This window comes from Orycteropus afer, unplaced genomic scaffold, assembly GCF_000298275.1.
Source record: "Orycteropus afer afer isolate SDZICR_OR568_19922 unplaced genomic scaffold, OryAfe1.0 scaffold00014, whole genome shotgun sequence".
NCBI classification, from domain to species: domain Eukaryota; kingdom Metazoa; phylum Chordata; class Mammalia; order Tubulidentata; family Orycteropodidae; genus Orycteropus; species Orycteropus afer.
The window spans coordinates 164,551-186,821 of NW_006921601.1; positions in this window are offsets into that span (position 1 = coordinate 164,551).

Here is a 22,271-nt window from a genome sequence, read left to right on the forward strand (position 1 = left end):
CATGGTGGGACCTACCACAAGCAGCTGAGTAGTTGCCTTTGGGAATGTGGTCTGCTTCTTTTATGTAAGGAGAAGCCTTGAGAATGGTCTCTAGCCTATGGCGTGTTTGGACCTTGCATGTAGCCATGTTGTTGCTCAGCAACCTGCTATGCTCTGCTGACCTTGGGACTTACAATGGACTTAAGTTAACGACCTGCCATGTTTGGTAACATCAGGACTGTGGCTTTTTACTTGTCAACCTTGGGGCTTGTCAGCCTCAGCAGCCAGCAGCTGTCTGAATGAAGAAAAGCCTCTAGCTCCAGTGGGCTGGGAGCAGGAGACAGAGCTGGATCCCAAGGTTGAGGGACTTTCACTCAGCCCCTAGAGCCTGGCACTTTGAACTTGAACTTAAAGCCTCCAAATTGTGAGAATAAACTCCTGTTTGTTAAGGCCATTCCATTTGTGGTATATTATTGTCAAAGCAGCACTACGTAACCAGAACAAGGTGTGATTGAAAACTTTTAATTTTATTATAGTTAAATATAAAGTTATAAAATTCTACAAAACTTCACCACAAAGCAACTCCATGATTCATCATACCTTCATGCAACTAATATTTATTGAGCACCAACTATGTGTTATGTTCTGGTTAGCAGTCTAATGCCTTAGGCTTATGCCACCAGAGCTCTTATGTTCTCAATAGGCACTGAAAATGTGACAATTTAAAAAAAAATAACTTCCAGACGTTTTAGTTTACTATGTGTGCTATTTGAATTGACTTTATAACAAAGTTCTTAGAAAAGCTAAAGCAGGTTCATAACCCCTTATCTATAATACTGAAATCCAAAAACCTCTATAAAATAAATTATTAAATGTATTTGCTTGCAAAACATCACCTGAATATATGGGAGCCTATCTATAGTTGTGATGTACTCTCAAAATGTAGAAAGGGGATAGATTATAGGGTATTATAATGTGTTCATTGTTGGGGGTACTATGTATCATATATTGTGTGCATTTTGTTATTTATTTAAATCAGAATAACTTTGAATTCTGAAATATGTCTATGACAAAGATTTTGGATATAGAGTTGAGGCCCTGCACAATCTTTAATTGTTTACATAGAAACTCAGGATTTGATCCAGGAGATACTATCAGAATGGGATTAATCTGATAATGCCTGCATTATGATGTTCAATTATGCATTTGAACTGTGGGTTGGTGAAGAATATTAACTATCCCATAAACTTCCAGTTAAACAAACAAATCAATTTTTATAAGAAATGTAACCTTTGCCTCACTTACTTTGGACATGTCATCAGGAAAGACTAAAGCTAGAAAAATCATGGTTGGTAAAGTGGAGATTCAGTAACAACAAGGAAACCTTCAATGAGATGGATTGACACAATAGCCAAGACATGGACTCAATCATAGCCAATCATGAAGATGGCAAAGGACCAGGAAACATTTCTTCCTGTTTCCCATAAAGGAGCCATGCATTGGAGCCAGGAAAAGAATTGTAAGAGATTAATAGGGCTGGGGATAACTATATAATAAACAGTTAAAGAACCAATGGGTACTCAGCCATGCAAAAAAAAAAAAAAGTCTTCAAAGTATCAATGTAGATATTTTTAAACATTTAGAGAGATTATATGAATGTGATAGTTTAGACATGATCAGTTTGATTCTGGAGATCAGAACTAAGAATAAAGGATTGATATTTCAGGGAAATATATCTAGGTTTCAATATAAATATTAAAAAGATTGTCAAATAATGAAATGGTTATCTCAAAGGGTAGTGAATTTCAATTTAATGGTGTTGAATGGAAACAACTAATAAACATATAAGAACAAGCATCAGGGTGCAATTGTTAAGTGGTAGTTCTAGTGTTTGCTGTAAGAAGAAGGAGAAAGAAAGAAAGAAGGCTGAAGTTTTAGAGGTCATAACCCCTGAGAAATCTCTTCTCCATCTATATAACTTGCCATATGGTCTACCTTAGTTATCTAGTTCTATTATAACAGAAATACCACAAGTGAATAGCTTTAATAAATAGAAATCTATTCTTTCACAGCTTAGGAGGCTTGAAGTGTGAATTCAGGGTTCTAGCTGTAAGGGAAAGTTTTCTCTCTCTGTTGGCTTAGGAGAAAAGTCCTTACTTCCTTTCAATGCTGTGAGTCTAGCATTCCTTGAAGATCTACACGTGTTTTATTTATTTATTTATTTATTTTTAATTGTGCTTTGGTTGAAAGTTCCCAGACCAAATTATTTTTCTAGACAACAGCTCATATACATTTTGTTTCGTGTCATTAATTATAATTCCCATAATGTAACAGATCTCTTTTCTCTTCCTCCCTGTGGTTATCTTTTCCCTGTGTCTTTCTTTCCTATGCATTTTTGCCCTCTGAGCTACTCCCTGTGCAAATACTCCCTTTCTGATCTCCCCTGCTTGCTTGTTCTAAAGAGTGTACCTACCTGGTGTAAATGTTCACCTTACAGGCCTGTCTGTTGTTTATCTGGAAGCCACGGGAGTGAGTTCAATCACCAAAGGGTAATTAGGGGCCATAGTCTCGAGGGTTTCACCAGTCTCTATCAGACCAGTAAGCCTGGTCATTTTTATGATTTTGGTTTTCCTTGTTCTTTGCTCTGGATGAGAAGAGACCAACTGTTGCATCTAGATGGCCGCTTGCAAGCTTTTAAGACCTCAGTTGCTACTCACCAAAGTAAGATGTAGAACAATGTTTTTGTGTAATCTTGGAGATCCATATGTGTCTTGGCATCAGTCTTCCCCAGGTCTAAGATGTTCCCAGCACAAGGAATCTGGGTCCAAAGATAAACTCCACTCTTGCTTTTTTTTTTTTTTTTCCTTAGTAGTTGTAGGTGCCTTTTTCTGATCCTTTGATTAATATCTTTTACATCTCAAAAGAGATTGAGTTTAGATACAACCTCATCCTGTAGACTGCATTTTACCTCAATAACATACTTGCTTCTAATTAACATCATAGAGGGAAGAATTTATGACATAATTTCATCAGATCACAAAATGTAAGATAATTACATAACACTCAGAACCATGGCCCAGTCAAGTTGGCACATAATTTTGAGGGACACAATTTAGTCCATATCATGGTCCAATAGCAGTGCTGCCCCCATTTTGCTGACTGGACTACTTTGCTGAGAGACAATTCACCACTGGATTCTTAATCCCTTCTTTCTCATCTACCTCTCCATCATGTTTGGCAATAGCACACTTCTCTTCCTCATTCTGAATGACCATAGCCTTCATGAACCCATGTACTACTTCCTGACCTGATAGGCTGATAGGCAAAGATCTGGGACTAACACCAACCACAGTGCCCATGGTCTTGAGTGTCCTGTTGCTGGACCAGAGAGAAATAGCACTGAGTGCCTGTTCTACTCTGTCCTACTTCATTCACTCATTGGCCATTTTCGTGTGTCTTTCTTGCTATTCCTTTGATCATTTTATTGCTGTCTGCACCCCTCTGAGGTACAACTTCATTCTTACCACATGAAGGTATGACTATAGATATTAGTGAGGGGTTTTATGTCCATTGTGCCCCGAATTCTGACACTCTATTGTTTATCATATTGCCATTATCATGTTATCTCCGAGATGCTTTCAGTCCCCTCACCCCTAATATGTCATTAAACTCACCAACATGGAAATTAAGGACTGGGGATAACTATAATAAACAGTTAAAGCACTAATGGGTGCTCAGCCATGCAGAGAAAAAGTCTGCAAAAGCAATGCTATGAGTTTAAGCATTTTGCACTAATAGAATACTTTTCTCTTCCAACCTTGTTGGAAATGCTTTTAAGTATATATTCTACTTATTTTGATTGGACGAAAAATAATCCTTTTATTGATTAATATTACAGGTAATGACAGCTGACTCCCTCATATGTGATTGGTTCTATGATAGTATTTGCAGTAGTCTTTCTAAAGGCATGTGTTCTACAAGGTGGTGTCCATTGCTCTTTGAAGACTGCTGTTTCTTCTTAATTCTAAGTTGATTATCTAGTTGGATCTCCTCCCAACATCCTGTTTTTGGGTTGGAAGTTCACCTATGGAGTGTTCTGGTTACCTAGTGCCACTCTCACATGAATATCTACCACAAATGGGATGGCTTCAACAATCCGGAGTTTATTCTTACAATTTGGAGGCTTTAAGTCAGAGTTCAAAGTGCCAGGCTCTAGGGGCTGGGTGAAAGATCCTCAGCACTGGGCTTCAGCTCTGCCTCCTGCTCCCTGCCCCACTGAAGGCCTTTCTTCGCTCAGACAGCTGTTGGTTGCTGAGGCTGACAAGCCCAAGGTTGACAAATATAAAGGCACAGTCCCAATATTATCAAATCACACAACAGGCCATTAATTCAAGTCCATTGAAAGTCCCAAGATCAGCAGCGTGTGGTAGGCTACTGAACAACAACTTGGCTACATGCAGAGTTCAAATGTGCCACAAGCTAGAGACTGTTCCCCAAGCTGCTGCTTATATATGGGAAGCAGACCACATCCCTAAAGCAGCTACTCCAATACACTCCACCACAGAGTTAATTACCAATCTTACCATGGGGAATAACTACATCCAGCTGCCCAGCCACTCAACCAGGCCTAGCCAAGTTAACACACAAAGTTAACTACCACATGGAGCCTTAGAAATAACCAGTCCCTTCTAGATTTGCCCTGTCTCATCTAATAAACCTTCCATAATGATATCATCACTGTCATCCAGGCAGTGAGCACTCTAAAAATATTCCAGCAGCTTCAACATGAGAAACAGCATCTGCCATGTTCACTACAAAATGCACATAACAGTTGCCTCCAATCTAAACCTTTCATTATCCTACTCCCAAGTGCAATATATCTAGGTGTACATTTCTAGCAAAGAAGAGCCATAAACTCCTCAAGGTGAAAAACAAGAGTTGTAAAATATTCTCTGATTATTTAGAAATCATTACAAATAATAGAAGTTGCAAATAACAAATATTGATTTTGGCTCTTTTGAGCTAATAAAGATCAATCACTGGAAGAATATTGGGTAGCAGTTGAGTTATTTGGAGGTTTGGTCTTATAAACTAGGCTGGAAACAAGGCATTTCCCATGGACTAATAAATCTGTGCCCACTGCCTTTCCTTACCTTTTGTGTCACTTCTGAATAAATGTATATATTTCAACCTACTTTTTAATGCCTCTTGAACCAAGTCACAGATTCTATGTTCCGGAGGTTGGATTACTCCAGGCTGATTGCCTAGATAAGACTGTACCCTGAATTTGGAAGTTGGAGAGAGCAAGAATCTAATCCTACTAGCTTCTCTGGTGGGAAAAAGCTCTGTTCCTTATCAAAGTAAATGCTAAATAATGAGGTATTTTCCCAAATTTGGAAGGATAATTGGATACATAACAGCTAAAAAGTAACAAGGATCCGATCCTGAAGAATTCAGTCATTGTACAGCTGGTTAGTGATGTTGTTGTTGTTATGTGCCATCGAGTTGGATGCTACCAGAGCTCCTTGGTTAGTGACAGCTCTTGGAAAGTTGATTTTCATTTGATTTGCACCATTTATTTATTTATTTTGCTAAAGTAGCAGCAACAACAACAGCAACAAAGTAGGTATTGAAGTGTGTTTCATTTACAAATATAGGTTTCTAGTTACCATTGCCATTTGGTCTGAAGCACATATTTTCCCAAAATATAAACCACAAATAGGGGAACTAGCATCCTTTTTGGCACTATATAGAACTAAGTAAGAATAAAAAGAAAAATAAAATGGTGGTACCAAACTTTTAAAGTAAATAATATGTTGTTGGAAATATGGACAGTGTAATATAGTGCCTAACTTTCCAGGAAGTCATTAGAAATGGTGTTTAAATATTTAAATGTTTTAATAGTTACAGAAAGACAATCCATAAATATATACCTTACAACATACAGACATGAAATAAATGTGTGTTGCAAATTTAAAGACAATGTCCTGAAAATAAAATTAGTTCTGAGTCAGAACTCACATTCTGTAAAGGAAAGAGCGGTATCTAAATATAGATAAGAAGAAGTGGTGGAACCAAGGTGAGAGCCCAAATTCACATGTGTGGTAGCAAAGGATTCCATCGTATTATTTAACATGCTATTGAGCTTTAAATAGCCTGTGCCAATTGCCAAAAAATAATGAAAAAAAAAACAACAGGATGCATATGTTATTATTGATTCATATTGATCAGTGAAAATCACTGATTTTATGAAATAAATGTACCCTATAGGACAACGTAGAGCTGCCTAGAGGGGTTCCAATGCTGTAAATCTTTACAGAAGCAGACTGCCCCATCTTTCTCCCATCTTTCTCTGTTATACACCTGATAGAAACCACTTGTGTTTTGACTTTATTTTATATTTGTGATTCTTCTCCTTCCTTATTTGTGTCCATCTTGTGAATGTTCCCTCACATAATACCATCCTCAACCACTCCCTTCATCTGACTTCTTACTGATTTCCTTTGCTGAATTCACTAGTCATGGCCCTCTGATAGCCCACCCAAGCCTCCTGGAATCATTTTAAAATGTTATCACTATGGAACAGCTGCATTCAAACGTATTGTTGAGAGATGTGGACCAGGGATGACAACTAGCCAAACAAATTGTGATAAGGATAAATAGGACAAGGCATAAAGATTAAAATTCAACCTCTAATTCCAACAAAGGGAAAGTAGAGGAATTCTTTAAGGTGGCTTGAAAAGATTAGGTGTTGTGGAACCTGGATGCTGATATGGGTATAATAATAATAGAATATGATCAATTATATGTTCATCATTTACTATAGCTAACTAGTGCCTACAGAGCATCACCCTTGTATCTAAGTGTGATAAAATTTTTCTAGTTAGTTTTCATTAAAATTTAGAATATATAGATTAAGAGACTGGATATTAGGTAAATTACTTAGGTAGATTAAGTAGTTTATCCAAAACAAAGCAATGTAGAGTTTAAACAGAATTATCTATAGAAACGAAATATCTAGGATGAGTTACTAGAGCATTTTCTTAGGGCTGGTCACCAAAAATGATATAGAATATATAGTTCATTCACCTCTCCATAAATGGGACCCTGAATATCTGCAGAAGACTCAGCAGGGGAAGTGTCATATTCAATAGTTGTATGGGGGCAAGTGCTCCCTTTCTGTTAGAAAGAAGAAAGTAGTTGGCAAAGCTTTGCTTATGATAATGTATATGCTGAATTGTATCTATATGCTTGTGAGTGTTTCTGTGATTGGCTCACATGGGCAGTGGCTGTCAAGTTAATTAACAGGAAGTGACTTTGAAGGGAAAAATGCACTAGAAATTTCATTTCCATATCTCCTCATCATGTTGCCATGACAGAACAGATTAATGCAAGAAATACATTTAAAAGTAATATTCATCCTGACTATATACTAAAACCTGAATCTGTTCCTGAATAGTAGACGTACATTCTTTAGTCTAATGTCAAGTTTGAATTGAGATACCAAAAACCAAAATCATTGTTATTGAGTCAATTCTGACTCCTAGCAACACTTTAGGACAGAGTAGAACTGCCTAGAGGGTTCCAACGCTGTAAATCTTTACAGAAGCGGACTGCTTCATCATCTTTCTCCCATGGAGCAGCTGGTAGGTTCAAACCTTTGACTTTTGGTTATCAGCCAAATGGCTTAACCACTGTGCCACAAGAGCTCCCTTAAACTGAGATAACACAACTCACTGCCATCAAGTCAGATCCAACTCAAAGCGACCCCTACTTGGGTTTCTGAGGCATTATCACTATGGAAGTAGATTGCCCAACTTCATTCCAAGGAGTGGCTGGTGGATTTGAACAGCCAGCCTTCTAGTTAGCAGTCAAATGTCTTAGACACTACGCCACCTGAATTGAGATAGGAACCTTTAAGTACATAAGAATTGAAGAGAGAGAAAGAGAATGAGAATGACAAAATCCTTATAGTCAAAGATAAGAAAATAAATGAGAAGGAATTAAAGCACCAAGGCTTATTACATTAAAAAAAAAAAAGTGGGTAGATAACATCTCTTTTTTAAAAGCAGTATTTCAAGGAAGAATAATCCTCAATATTCTGAGTGTTTTTTGGACAAAAGAACTATTACCTACCGTGGCCAGTTACAAGGAGATAGATTTTTAGCTCAGTATAAGAATGACATTTTCAACATTCAGTAACACACTGAAAAGATAAGTACCTCATATATTATATACCATGATATATGTCCTAGAAAACTTTGCAAAATAATTCATTGGTATTCAAAGTATTCAGGCCCAATATAGTGTATTTTATAAGATAAATAAATTTACTTCAAGGTACATACTGTTGTTGTTGTTGTTGTTTGCTGTCGAGTCGGACCCGACTCATAGCGACCCCTCCTTGGGTTTCCGAGGCAGATAATACTAACTACTTTAATATACTAAGTTTTTGTAAGTTTATTTACATTTTATTAGTTAGGCTTCTTTCACTCAACTGGCATTGTGCACTGATGAGGATTAAGTGAGATAATGCATGTAAAACTCCGATCACTATCTGACACACTAAAACCAAAAAACCAGAGCATTGCTATTGACTCAATTCCAACTCAGAGCAACCTTATGAGACAGAATAGAACTCTCAATTGGATTTCCAAGACTGTAACTATATGCAGAAACAGACTACTGTATCTTTCCATCATGGACCAGCTGATAGGTTCGAACCACAAATCTTTCAATTTGCTGCCAAGTCCTTTAACCACTGTGCCATGAGAGCTCTTTTACTGACACACAGAATGTGCTTACAAAAATAAATATGCATGTATGTGTCACTTAATGTACACGCTATGTTCTGTAAGTAGGCCTTTATGTGATTGGGACATTGTACAAACACCGTATTAAAACTTCATGGGAGCCCACTTCTGGTCGTCCTTGTCCCCAATGCTGCCACTGCTGCTGCTGCTGGAACCGCTGGTAGAGGCTAGAGGAATAAGTGTCTGCAGTGGTGGCGGCTGAGGGGGAGACAGCGGGAGCGGAGACAGAGGAGGTGAGTGAGGGGGAGCACAGCGCGCCCGGCCCCGCCCACTCTTCTGCCTGCCTGAGCAGCTGGAGTGGCCTGTGCCCCATGGCCCCTGCTCCTGCCCCTGCCTGCCTGGTGGGCAAAGCCAAAAAGCCCGCACCCAGAGCTACGTCCTCTGTCTCACCCGCCTGTATCCCTCTGTACTCAATTGCTGCAAGAGTTTAGGTTTTCGGTTTTTGAAACCATTAGGGCGCGATAATAAACTAAAGGAGAGCTGCTTTCCCTTAAAAAAAAAAAAAAGAAAAGAAAAAAAGGGACAATTGATGTATATGCAGACAGACATTATAAAAACGGACGTTAAGCCATGCATACCTGTATTAAACAGTAACATCGATAGGGTTCTTATTTTCTATCAGACACTATGATAAATACATTGTAGAATTATCTCATTAAATTTTAATTTCAACCTTAGAAGACAATACTATTCCAGTTTTATACGGGTGACATTCAAGTTAGTAGAAGTTAATTTATATGTCCAATGTCAATATATGTTATTAAGCCTGAACTGAATTTGAGATTTGTCTAATTTTAGATAATATCCTCCTAAACATGATAATATACTTCTATTTTGCAAAATTTATACTTCCCTGGTTATTATAAGGAAGTTCCAACACAAAGAAGCAGAGTATACTCATTACCGTTGAATGACTCCAACTCAGAGGCACCCTTTAAGACAGAGAAGAACTGCCCCTTGGGTTTCCAAGGCCGCAGTCTTTATGAAAGCAGACTGTCATTTCTTTCTCCCATGGAGTAGCTGGTGAGTTTGATTTTGACTCAGGAACCCCAGTTGGGTTTCTGAGGCTGTAAATCTTCATGTAAGTCTTCCTTCCATGGAGTGCCTGTTGGGTTTGAACCACCAATCTTCTAGTTAGCAGTCAAATACCTTAGACACTAGGCCGCCAGAGCTCTTTTGAAAGCAGAGTAAAAACAAACAAAACAAAACAAAAAAACTCCAAATTCACTGTCGTTGAGTAGTATCCAACTCACAGTAGATTGCCTAACCTTCCTTCTAAGGAGTGGCTGGTGGTTCAAATTCTGGTTAGCAGTTAAATGCCTTAGGCATTATGCCACCAGAGCCCCCCAAAAGAGCGTTACATTCAAATAGTGGTAAGAGCCACGCAGAGTAGTCTGGTAACCACAAGGGGGACGCCAAGTTGTACTTCTCCTACCCTCGTAACATAGAGCCCTGAGCACTTACATGATATGTCATATTGTAGGCTTTGGGTTTATGTTTATGAATGAATGAATGACTGAATTAATGAATGTATACAAACATCAGGACATCAAGCCATGATCTCATGACTATCTCTTTCCTCTGTTTAAATACTCCTTTATCAGTCTGAGGTGCCTGGCTTTAATTCAATTAATTAGTGCCTAGGTCCATAGCATAGTGCCTAAGGCATTTGACTGCTAACCAGAAAGCTGGAGGTAAAACCCACCAGCCACTCCTCAGAAGGAAGATTGAGCAATCTACTTCCATAGTGATACTGTCTTGGAAACCCAAGGAGGGGTCACTATGAGTCTGGATCTACGCAACAACATATGCACAAATGGTTTTTTATTTTTTTGGTAGGTTCCATTCTGATGTCTAGGGCCATCAAAAACACTGGAGAACAGTATCCCATCATTCATGCTTTTTAAATGACTGGACTGAAGTGTTTAGGAACATGTTACAGGGAGTGAACTCAAGTTGTTCCTCTTCAACCACCCCCAAAATACAGTAATGCCTCCTTTTTTCATCTACATCTCTGTGATTCCAGCTTCTCAACCCTTTCATCTCTACTCCTATTGTAACAGGCCCCCAAAACAGACAGGAGAGTTTAACATCACGGGCAAAGAAGAAAATTATGTCAGCTCCCAAAGTCACAGTCTAAAACTTCTCAAGTTTTCTTAACCTTGAGAGACTCTGCAAGAGATGTACCAGTCAGACAGAACTCAGCTCTGATAGCGTTAGAGAATAGGAACAACGAATTCCTTAGGGCTTCTTGTAGAAAACTGTTTGGAAGTGATATTTACCTCAAGCTGTACTCTTTGAGGACCACTAGTTATTCATGGAGTTCCATATGGGAACAACTGAACAGCACCTACAGGGCCTCTGACTACATACTTTCAACATGAACCCCTACAGCCTGAAAGACTAAACCTCCTGACTTCATGTAAGCCCTTTGTTATTGTAAAGAATTGAATTCCACTCTTTTTTCCATTTCCATTCCAACACTAAGCCATTCACATTTTTGGTACTATAACTGTGTATTGTGTGCTGTCTACTATCCCTGAAGCAGGATCAAGAACTAGTCATTAAAATACTCTGTAATGACATTTCCTGGCTTTCTACCATATGCAAGGCAGAGTTCTAGGTTGTTGTCTGCTATCAAGTTAATACTGACTCCTAGTGACCCTATATGACAGAGTAGTGCTGCCCTACAGACTTTTCTAGGCTGTAATATTCTTTTTTATTATTTTGAAATAAAACTTTATTGAATTTTTGATGAAAGTTCACACAGCATGTTAGGTTTCCATTTGAGAAATTCCACACAAATTTTTCAGTGACATTAGTTACATTTGTCACAATGTAACAATATTCTCTTTAATTGTGTTCTGTTTGTTCGCTGTGTACAATACTCTAGTTTCCCTGCCCCCTTACATTTTCAACTTCCCTTCTGAGAAATTGTTGGTCTTTTGGTCCCATACTGGTTGTTTTTGTTGTGTTTGTTTTGTTTTGTTTTAAGTAGGATAGATACTGGTCTTCAAGATGATAGCTTTTATTTTGTGTGCCACTCCACTATTTCACCAATGGTGATCTTAGGAGATAGGCTTACTTCTAGGTTAGAATGTCTCAGGACAATAGTCCCAAGGGGTCCTCTGTTTTCTTCTGCTCCAGTTGTCTTTTTAAAAAGTATTTGAATTTTGTACCAATTTTTTTTTTCCCCATCCTATCGGGGACCATCTGGTAGTGTCATGGCTCAGACAATTGACTGCTAACCAGAAGGTTGCTGGTTCAAACCCACCAGCCACTCCATGGAAGGAAGACTGGACAATCTGCTTCTGCAAAGATATACAAAAGGGTTTGCTATGAGTTGGAATCAACTCGATGGCAGTGAGTTTGTTTGTTTGTTTGTTTTGCTATCTGGAACCAACTACTGTAGCCTCTGTCAGAATAATCAGTGGTGCTAGCTCGGCACCATCTAGTTCTTCTGATAGATGAGGTTTTGCCTCTTGTTGACTTGTTTCTTCTCTGTGCTTTTGGTTACCTTCTTACTGTTTTGCACCTGGTAAGTCAAGGCTTGTAGTTGTGTCTTAGATGGCTGCTCACAAGCTTTTACGACCACAGAGAGTGATTTTTATGAACTATGTTATGGGGGAAAAAAAAAAAAGTCTTCAAACCCAGTAAACCAGTGTTAAAAGATGTTTCATTATATCTGTAGAGTATTCATATATATATATCTTCAATGAATATATGTGCCTAGACCCACATATTTGTATTTACAGATAACTATAGAAAGGAGCTCTGGTGGTGTGGTGTCTAAGGCATTTGATTGCTAACCAGAAGGTTGGTGGTTCAAATCCACTGATCATTCTTTGGAAGGAAGACAGGGGCAATCTACTTCTGTAAAGATTTACCACCTCAGAAACCAATGGGGATTCTCTATGAGGCAGCATCAACTTGATGGCAGTGAGAATTTTTTTTTTAATAGATACTTCTATAGTATAATATACTTTTATTGATGTACTCTGGTGGCTTGCGTAATGCTGTGATGCAAGAAGCTATGTCACCAGTTTTCAAATGGCATTGGGGTAATGGGATCACCCAGGGTGGACAGTTTTCAGCAGACCTTGCAGACTATGACAGACCAAGAAGAAGGAAGCATTGGTCCACATCTGAAAAAATCACCACTGGAAACATCTTTAATAGCAGAGAACATTTTCTGATAGAGTAGTGGAAGGTGAGACCCTCAAGACTAGAAAATATTCAAATTATGACTGAGAAAATGTTGCCTCCTCAAAGTAGAGGGTATCTTAATGACATGGATGGAATACAGCTTTCTGAACCTTCATTTGCTGATGTGGCAAGACTCAAAATGAGAAGTAACAGTTGCAAACATCCATGGAATAATCAGAATGTATGCAAAATATGAATCTAGGATAATTGAAAGTTGTCAGTTAGTGATCTGAAATGGACTGGTATTGGCCATTTTGAACCAGATATTCATATGGTCTACTATACCAGGAATGACAAATTGGAAAGGAATGGCTTCACATTCATCATTGAAAGATCATTTCAAGATATATCCTGAAGTACAGTGCTGTCATTGATAGGATAATATTCATACTCCTACTAGGAAGACCAGTGTATACCATTATTGAAATTTATGCACAAACCACTAAAGGCAAAGTTGAAGAAATTGAGGATTTTTACCAACTTCTGCAATCTGAAATTGATCAAACATTCACAACTTCAACATTAAGAATCTGTTCCACATATGCTCCTCTCTCTCCCATTTCAGTTGCTGTGTCTCCTTTAATATCAATAATCAACTTATGTTAAATAAATTTACTTTGTACTTATTTCTTATTGCTCTTGTCTTTCCATTTGGTATATTCCTTTGAGCAATAATTGCAAAGTTGGCATGGTAGTGGCAAATTCCCAGAACTTCTGTTTGTTTGGGAATGTCTAGATATCCCCCTTGCTTTTTGAATGACAGCTTTAGTTGGTAAAGAATTCTTGCTTGTTAAATGGTTTCATTTGGTATTTTATATATTTTGCTCCATTATCTTCTGGCCTCTAGAGTTTGTGGGGAGAAACCTGCACCGATTCTTATGGAAGACCCTTGGAATGTTATATTGCATTTTTCTGTTACCATTTTCAGAATTATCTTTGTCTTTGGCTTTTAAGAATTTTATTAAGATATGTTGCAAGGTTGATCTTTTTGTATCCTTGCGATTGAAGTTAGATGCCATCTGGGTTCTTTTTCACCATTAAACCATTATTGTGGCTATGTACAGACAAGTTCCAGGTCAAACCTAGAGAGGACAGTTTGACTTTAGAAAGAGTACGGTTGAAAGTAGATTATACTCTCACACTGAACTAGGGAACTAGTCTCACACAGAACTAGGGAATTTTGCTGAATGTGTCCTTTTCTAATTTAAATTAAGATTGGGGTCTTGGTATTGTTAGTAGCCACCTTGTGACTAAGACTCAGGCTGCATGGTCATGACTCATAGCTTATCCAGACCACCACCTAGCCAGCTAGTCAAGGTCCAGAACCAATCCTGTAACTGTTTACTATCTTCAAATGCCAACCATGGACTTTACTTTGCTTCTGTAGTCCTCCTTGTAACAGTGACAAATCTATCTACCACGAATCATGATTTTGTGATGATTTAAAATCATATATAATTAGCCACACGGCCATGACTCGGTGGAAAGTGGACTCCATCCAGCTTTCTCACGCTGATGGTCTCCCTCATCCAGGATGATTGTGCTTATTTTGTCTTTTGTCCAAAGCTTAATAAAAATGTCTCTATAAAACCTGTTTGAATTTGGGGTCTTTTTTACCCTACTACATATGTGTAAACAGATAAGGATTTGAGTGGGATGACATTTAGCACAATGATTTTCTCATCACTTTTAATATTTTTATTTTATTTTTAAATTAATTTTGTTATTGTTGGTGAGAGTACACAGAGCAAAATAGAAACCAATTCAACTGTTTCTACATGTATAATTCAGTGACATGGATTACATTCTTTAAGTAACCATTCTTACCCTCCTTGTATGAACTGTTCCTCTTCATTAACATAAACTCACTGCCCACTAAGGTTTCCATCTTTAGAGTCTGTTGTCAGTTTGATCCCTCCCATATAGATAGTTCTACAAAGAGCATAATGAGCAAGGCAGATATATTTTACTAGTTTTGCTAAACATTGTTTGGTTTTAGGAAGACTTCAGGAAATTTTGGTTTAAATTTTAAACATTATCTCAGGTTTGCCTTCACTTTCAGAGCAGAGAGCTCTTTGAGACTCAGGAACATAAAAGAGACTATGGAATGTATATCAACCTCTAGGTGAGGGTCCTTTCCTTAGAGTTAAGAATTGCCATGACCTGAGTTTAGAGACCACATGGCCATGCCCATGCCAGGGCAAGATGAGATGACCTTCCCGCCCTTGTGCTAGGCTGATTGGCTCCAAGGCCCAGCAATGGGAGGAGTCTCTGTCAGGGCCCTGATAGCACTATCTGCAGGGCCAGGACCCAGAAGACCCAGAGCCCCTCCCTCCCCTCCTGGGAGCCCTTGGGTAGGGCCTATTTATGTATTTAAATTATTTATTTACTTTTAAAGAAATAATTGAGAGTCTGACAAGCACTGACTGTTGCCTGGACCTTATTTGAGCTATTTATATTCCACCTGTGTCTTTACTCAGAAGGAGCATGGTTAGAGGCAAAGAGGCTCAGTAGAAAGTATACTTGACAGGAAGTCAGCAGTTTTGACTTATAGCTCAGGTCTTTCCATGACAAATGAAATTATGTTGAGAAAGTCTCTACTCTTCTCTGAGCCTTTTATGCAATTGCATGCTAAAGTAAATGATCCCCCATAGCACTTCCTCCAACACAGAATTTCTATCTATTAAATCATAAACAACAACAACAAAAAAATAAATAAATAACTCACTGCCGTGGAGTTGATTTGACTCTTAGCAACCCTTCCTTGGGTTTCTGAGGCAGTATCTCTACAGAAGTAGATTGCCCAATCATCCTTCAGAGAGTGGCTGGTGGATTTGAACCACCAGCCTTCTGGTTAGCAGTCAAATGCCTTAGGCACTATGCCACCAGACCTCCCCCATTAAATCATAAATTCTTTCAATTCCTAGACTGAGATGTCATTGACCCCAATATTAGTCAGCTGGCAAGATGGCCCATATCCTCTCATTCAGCAATGGTACTTACTTCTTCAAAGAAGTATACCTTATTGCTAGGTGTGTGTGCTTGCTTATGTGTGGGGAAGAGAGAATGTTCCTTTCCCTTCTATTCTGCACACAACTTCAGGTCAGAACTTGCCACATTGTGAGCACAGTCATTCATCTAACTTAGTCCAGAGTTCCAAAACCTCTGTGGCAGGGATGTCTGAGACCATGTAGAGCAAGGATTAAGAGCAGGGATTCTGAAGTCATGCAAACTGTATTACTTAGTTTCCTCATCTGTGAAAATGGGGTTTGAGCTCACCTCAGACTCTTAAGCTTCTTTTCTTTCATTTATCCAGTAAATAGTGACTGGCATCTGCTTGACACTGTCTGTGCAAGGTGCTGTGGATACAAAGGCCTTTAAAGTCCTTAAAGGGGAGCTGTTGCATTGTGGTAAATTGTAGTCAATGTCATGAGACAAAGTGTATGTGAACTGCTGTATGGAAAGTGAATATGCTCTGTAAACTTTCACCCAAATCACAATAAAAAAAATTAAAAATAAAAAGTTCCATTCCATGTCTTCAGGATGTTCAGGGGCCTTGTTATTCACAGGACATTTTTTCACCATCTGTACTCCACTTCCCTGAATGACTTTAAAATTGTGCTTATTTACTTTGCAGCTGGCTGCAAATGGTAGGCTGTCTTTCCCAACCTCAGAATAGCATCCCTGAGATCAGGAAAGACTATACCAAGTGGAGAAGTGTTGGATGTTATGATCACTGTCTTCGGTTAAATGTTTGGCTTTGTGTAGATATGGATGGTATCTTAGATTCTCTGTTACATTTCCAGAATTCACCACCATGCAGAGAACTTGTGTATAACAAATGCATGAGTGCTTCAACATGGAAAACTTATCTTCTGGAAAAGAGATTTGACCATCTATGTGGCCCAGAATTAATTAATTTTTATTTGTATAAGAAATTTGTGAGTATTAAGTTGTCCAGCAAAGAACCTGGGTTCAGTGGAGAAGCCATGACTCCTCCTCACGATAAGAGGTATTTCACTCAAGACTGCATGAATAGGACAAGGGTTCAGAGGGGATTCATTTCTAAGCAGAAGGCTGGTCCTGATGAAGTCTTAGACTATTGTATGTCTGAGAAGTCTTCTGCCATTACATTTCATTCTCTTGTATTCTGCTCCCCCATTATATCAGTGATTAATACTGGCCTGGGCACGTGAGAGGATACTCTTCACATGTCTTGGTTGGATGAATTGGATTCATAGTCTCACCAAGTGGCACTTGAAGAGTTGATGAAGCCTGGCCTAAAACAAGAGTTGAATAATATATGAAGAAAGAGACCAAAAGCTTACACTGAATCTGGCTGGAATCAAAAGTTTTCTTTCATGTGTCAGAGAATATCTCCCCTTCTGAAACTTCCATAGTGCTTGTCTTAAGTCAACTCTAGTAGAATATCCTCATCTTTACCAGAAATCTGTTTCCCCATAGTCTATGCCCTCTTTGTTGAAGGAGTTCTCTGTGAGGGAGCCCTCCCAGTATCCAGAGGCAAATCCTCAGAATCGCACTGCCAGATTCCAGGATGGCTGGGTCCAAAAGTTTGGTGTTCCTTCCTAACTAAGTTCCTGCCTTAGACCTGACCTGAACCTTGCTGAGATGGTCTATGCTATATTATTATTATTATTATTATTATTATTATTATTATTATTTCAATTGAAAAACCTCCAAAGGTTTACTCCCTATTCTCACCCTAAAATCTGGAATCATTGTAGGGATTTGCTTCAAATCCCAAACCAAAATTGGATAAAGCTGAACAAAGAGAGTGTGAGTAGGAAATCTGGGATGGGGATGCGGCAGGATTATAGGATAATTAAAACTATTATTATCTGTTGATACTTTTTATATTCTAATGTCTAATCACATTAGTAACTGCTTTACAATGTGTCATATCTACTTTCATCCTCACACTAATTCCATCAAATAATATAATGTTGTTGCTGTTGTTGTTATGTGCCATCGAGTCAGACCCGACTCATAGCAACCCCTCCTTGGGTTTCCGAGGCAGTATCACTACGGAAGTAGATTGCCCCATATTCCTTCTGAGGAGTGGCTGATGGGTTTGAACCACCAGCCTTCTAGTTAGCAATCAAGTGCCTTAGCCACTATGCTATTAGAGCTCTCATAAATATAATAAGTACCCCTATTTTATAGATGGAGAAATTGAGCTCAAAGGAGTCAAGATCTTTGTGTAAATTCAGACATGAAAAAGATAATGCTAGACCTTATATTTGGGTCAGACTTTAAAGCCACTGCTCTTAAGCATTTTGCTACATAGCTACAGATAATTAAATGGATGATATTGTAGAAGCAGGATCACTAGGCTGCAGATGAAGGGGACAAAAATGGAGAAGTCTGTGACTGTGACTTTGGGAGAAGGAGTCTCTAAGAGCTCTGACTTTAGGGGACTCTGACTCAGCAAATGCAGGGCTCCTGTTGGGAGCTGATGTACACAATGTGTCTATCAGAGGTCCCAGAAAGGGCAGGGTCATGGCTAGCTGCATGCTATCGGGGCCCAGATGTCTATGGGTCTTGTGGGCTTAGATAGGTGACCAGATCATTTTGGGAGCACTGGGTGGAGCCCATGACTCTCAGTGGAGATAGACTTTGAGGAAGGGGAGGGTATATGAAAAGTTGGGAGGCAAAAAATAGCAGCATTTTACATTTTACTACCAAATGAAACTCCCTACCCCCTCAGCTAAGTGCAAGTACCTTGGCTCCTCTGAGCTCATTCTTTTTTTCTGTAAAGTAAGGGAAATAATCATATCTATGTTATGGGGTTACTATGAAGATGGAAGGAGATATGACACAATGTTGTCTAGGGATCTAGCAATGCAAGTGTGAGCTATGGGCTCCCTAAGAGCCACAGGTCTCAAAGCAGCAGGCAGTCTCTAAAAACAATACCAACCACTCTTAGAGACACAATGGCAATCGTATAACTTGATGTTTAACTTAGCAAGGGCCTGGGCATGGTGCAGGAGGAGCCCCTTTGTCCTCCAACAGGACCATCTGCCAGAGACTACAGTCAAAATCCAGAGCTTAGCTTTAATGATTGAGCAGCTGCTCTGAGGTTCCAGGGGCCAAGAGTTCTTTGGTGTCTGTGAAGATCTTACTCCACCTGAAACATGTGCAATCCAAGAACCTGGGGCAGGAGAGATCCACTAAGAATCTGTATAAGAAGTAAGCAAAAAAAAAAAAAAAAAAGGATGATTAAGGGACTAGAGACCACATGAGGGACACTTGAAGAAATAGAAGCCATTTACACTAGAAGAAAATGAAAGGGGGGCAGGAATTATTGACATTTTTCTGCATATCAGGCATCATTCTAGACTACACAATCTTATATAAGATAATAGTTTTGTTAGGTGTGTATACTGAATATATTTCAACTAACGCCAGTGATGACGAGGACTCCCTGGGTTGTGCAAATGGTCAATACACTCAGCTGTGAACCAAAAAGTGGGTGGTCTGCTCTACTCAGAGGTGCTGCAGAAGAAGGGCCTCCAATTGACCCCTGGAAAATCATCCATTTAAAACCTGGGGAGCACAGTTTTACCCTGACACCCATGGGGTCACTGTAAGTCAAAATCAACTCCATGACAACTTGTTTTGGTTAATTATTACTAATAATTCTTGAGCATTTCTTGTGTTCTCATTACTAATAATTCTTGAGCATTTATTATGTTCATTACAGAAATGAACTTAGCTTCTCCTCTTAACAATACTTGGAAAAGGATTATTTTCTCTCTCTCTTTTTTTTTTAATAATGAGGAAACTAAGGCACCGATAAACCAAGAACCCATTACCATCAAGTCAATTTTGACTTACAGTAGCCCTATACAACAGAGTAGAACTGCCCCATAGGGTTTCCAAGTCCATAATCCTTATGGGAATAGATTGACACATCTTTCTCCCATGGAGTAGCTGGTGCATTCAAACAATTGAGCTCTTAACCACTGTGTCACCAGACCTTCTTCCAAGGCACAGATAGCATAAGTAAATTTCTTGACATATAGTTAATAAGTAGCTAGTTAATTTGAACCAGGCAACCTGGGTTCTCTTACTGTCTTCATTATATTGTTCTCTGTAAAAGTGAGGGACCTGTCTAATTTTACAGAGCTAGTAAGTGGTGAGGTAGAATATAAGCCCACTTCTATTACCACTGAGGATTCTCTTCTTTCTACTACAAAACACCAACACAGATATCCACTGTGGATACAAAAGATAGAGGCAGGTACCTCTATCTCACGGTCCCCACTTTCACCAGTAAGAGATTAGAGGACAGGGTTCAAGGCACAATTACAGACTATACTTCCTGCATCATAGTTGTGTTTCCTTAGGGAAGTTTGAGAGATAAAGAAATAAAGACAAATTTGGAAAAAAATTCAAAATGAAAAGGGCTGTAGCTTAGATCAGAGAAATAAGCAAATGACTGGTTATAGACAGTTTCCCTGAGGAAACTAGAGGCCTCCCACCCACCGCCATCAAGTTAGATCCAACTCAAAATGACCCCCTCCTTGGGTTTCTGAGGCAGTATCACTATGGAAATAGATTGCCCAACCTTCTTTCCGAGGAGTGGCTGGTGCATTTGAACCACCAGCCTTCTGGTTAGCAGTCAATACCTTAAGCACTATACCACCAGAGCTAGAGGCCTATACCTGCCTAAATAATACCTTAACCCTTTGGTCAAATTGAAAATTTGGTTGAGAAAGAGAGTATCTATGTATTATATTTTCAATCACTCTTCTGGCCTAACATGCTGTAAATCATTGCTTTTCTTTTTAGCCCACCATAACTTGGAACACTATCATCCCCAAGTATGCACATATCTGTCTGTTTAAGTCTGTGTGTCATTGTAGGAAGTGCCAAACACTGATGACCCCAAGGAAAACTAGAAGCTGTGGAATACAGAAAAAGAGGAAAAACTCTGCAAGGGTCCTGCATCTCCATTTTCAGGGTCTGATCATTTTGCCCCCGAAATTTTACTAGTGCAGGCCTCTGCTCAATATATTCTACAACCTCAAATCATTTTGAACTTCACATTCTTTCTCATTTGAAAGCAGAATAGAATTCAGAATCAATCATTTAGAAGTATGTGTATCCTCTGTGTCAAACAGAGCTCTCTCAGCTTAGAGGTCTTACAACGTCAGGAGAGATACTTAAGCTGAAGATAGATTAGGAAGAAGGATACTGTGACAACAACCAAGAGAAAAGGGAATTGGTGAATGAGAATGTCAGAGAGAAAGTAAATCAGAAGTTTCAGCACAAATGCCCATCATCTAACTTTCATCCATGGGATTGTTTTAGAACGCTCCAATAGTGAAAAGTAAACTGAACCTGCTGCCAACATTCAAAATCAAGAAATTTTTCAAAATATCAATTCATGAAGTTATCCTTTGAAAATAGTATGCAAACCTAATAATTATATTTTTATAGGCTTATAATATTAAAACAAATAACATTTAGTGTGTTTATTTTCTGTTCTAGGCATAGTTCTAGATCCTTTACACAATACATTAATTTAATCCTCATAAAAACCTTGTGAGCTAAATCATATTAGTTTCTTATATTTCAGAGACATGGAGAGTTAAGTAATTTTCCCAAGATAATACAGGGAGAAGCTGGTTTTGCTGGGATCACTGGCCCTATCTCAGTCCCTTGTACCAATGTTTAACTAAAGTGTTGACTGCTCTATTTTATTAGGGATGGGCTCAATTTCACTGCATATTCTACCTGGCACTTGATTCTTTTATGTGATCTGCCTGGCTGCAGTAGGCTTTCTGAAACCTCTGAAGTAAAAGAGGAGAGTATAGGAGAGTTTATTGTATGGAGCGATAAAGATCTTTTCTCTATCCACACACCAATGGGACACCTTCTCAAGGATAAAGCACTCTGTCTCACTGTCTCAGCCAGTTCCACCTTACCCTGAAAGGAGATAGAGAATGAGTATTTTCCAACAAGGTCCTTTATTTTCATCTTTCAAAGACACTACTTTTGCTATCTGCCATTGATTCAACCCTTGACTTATGGTAACTTCAGACATAACTCAATGAAACACTACCTGGTCCTACACCACCCATGTGATTGATTGGTTGTGGATTGAACTGTTGTCAACCATAGGAATTTCATTGGCTGATTTTCAGAAGTGGATCTTTCTCCCTAGTTTGTCTTAGTCTAGAAGTTCCGCTGAAACCTGTTCAGCATCAAAGCAACATGCAAGCCTCCACTGACAGACAGGTCATG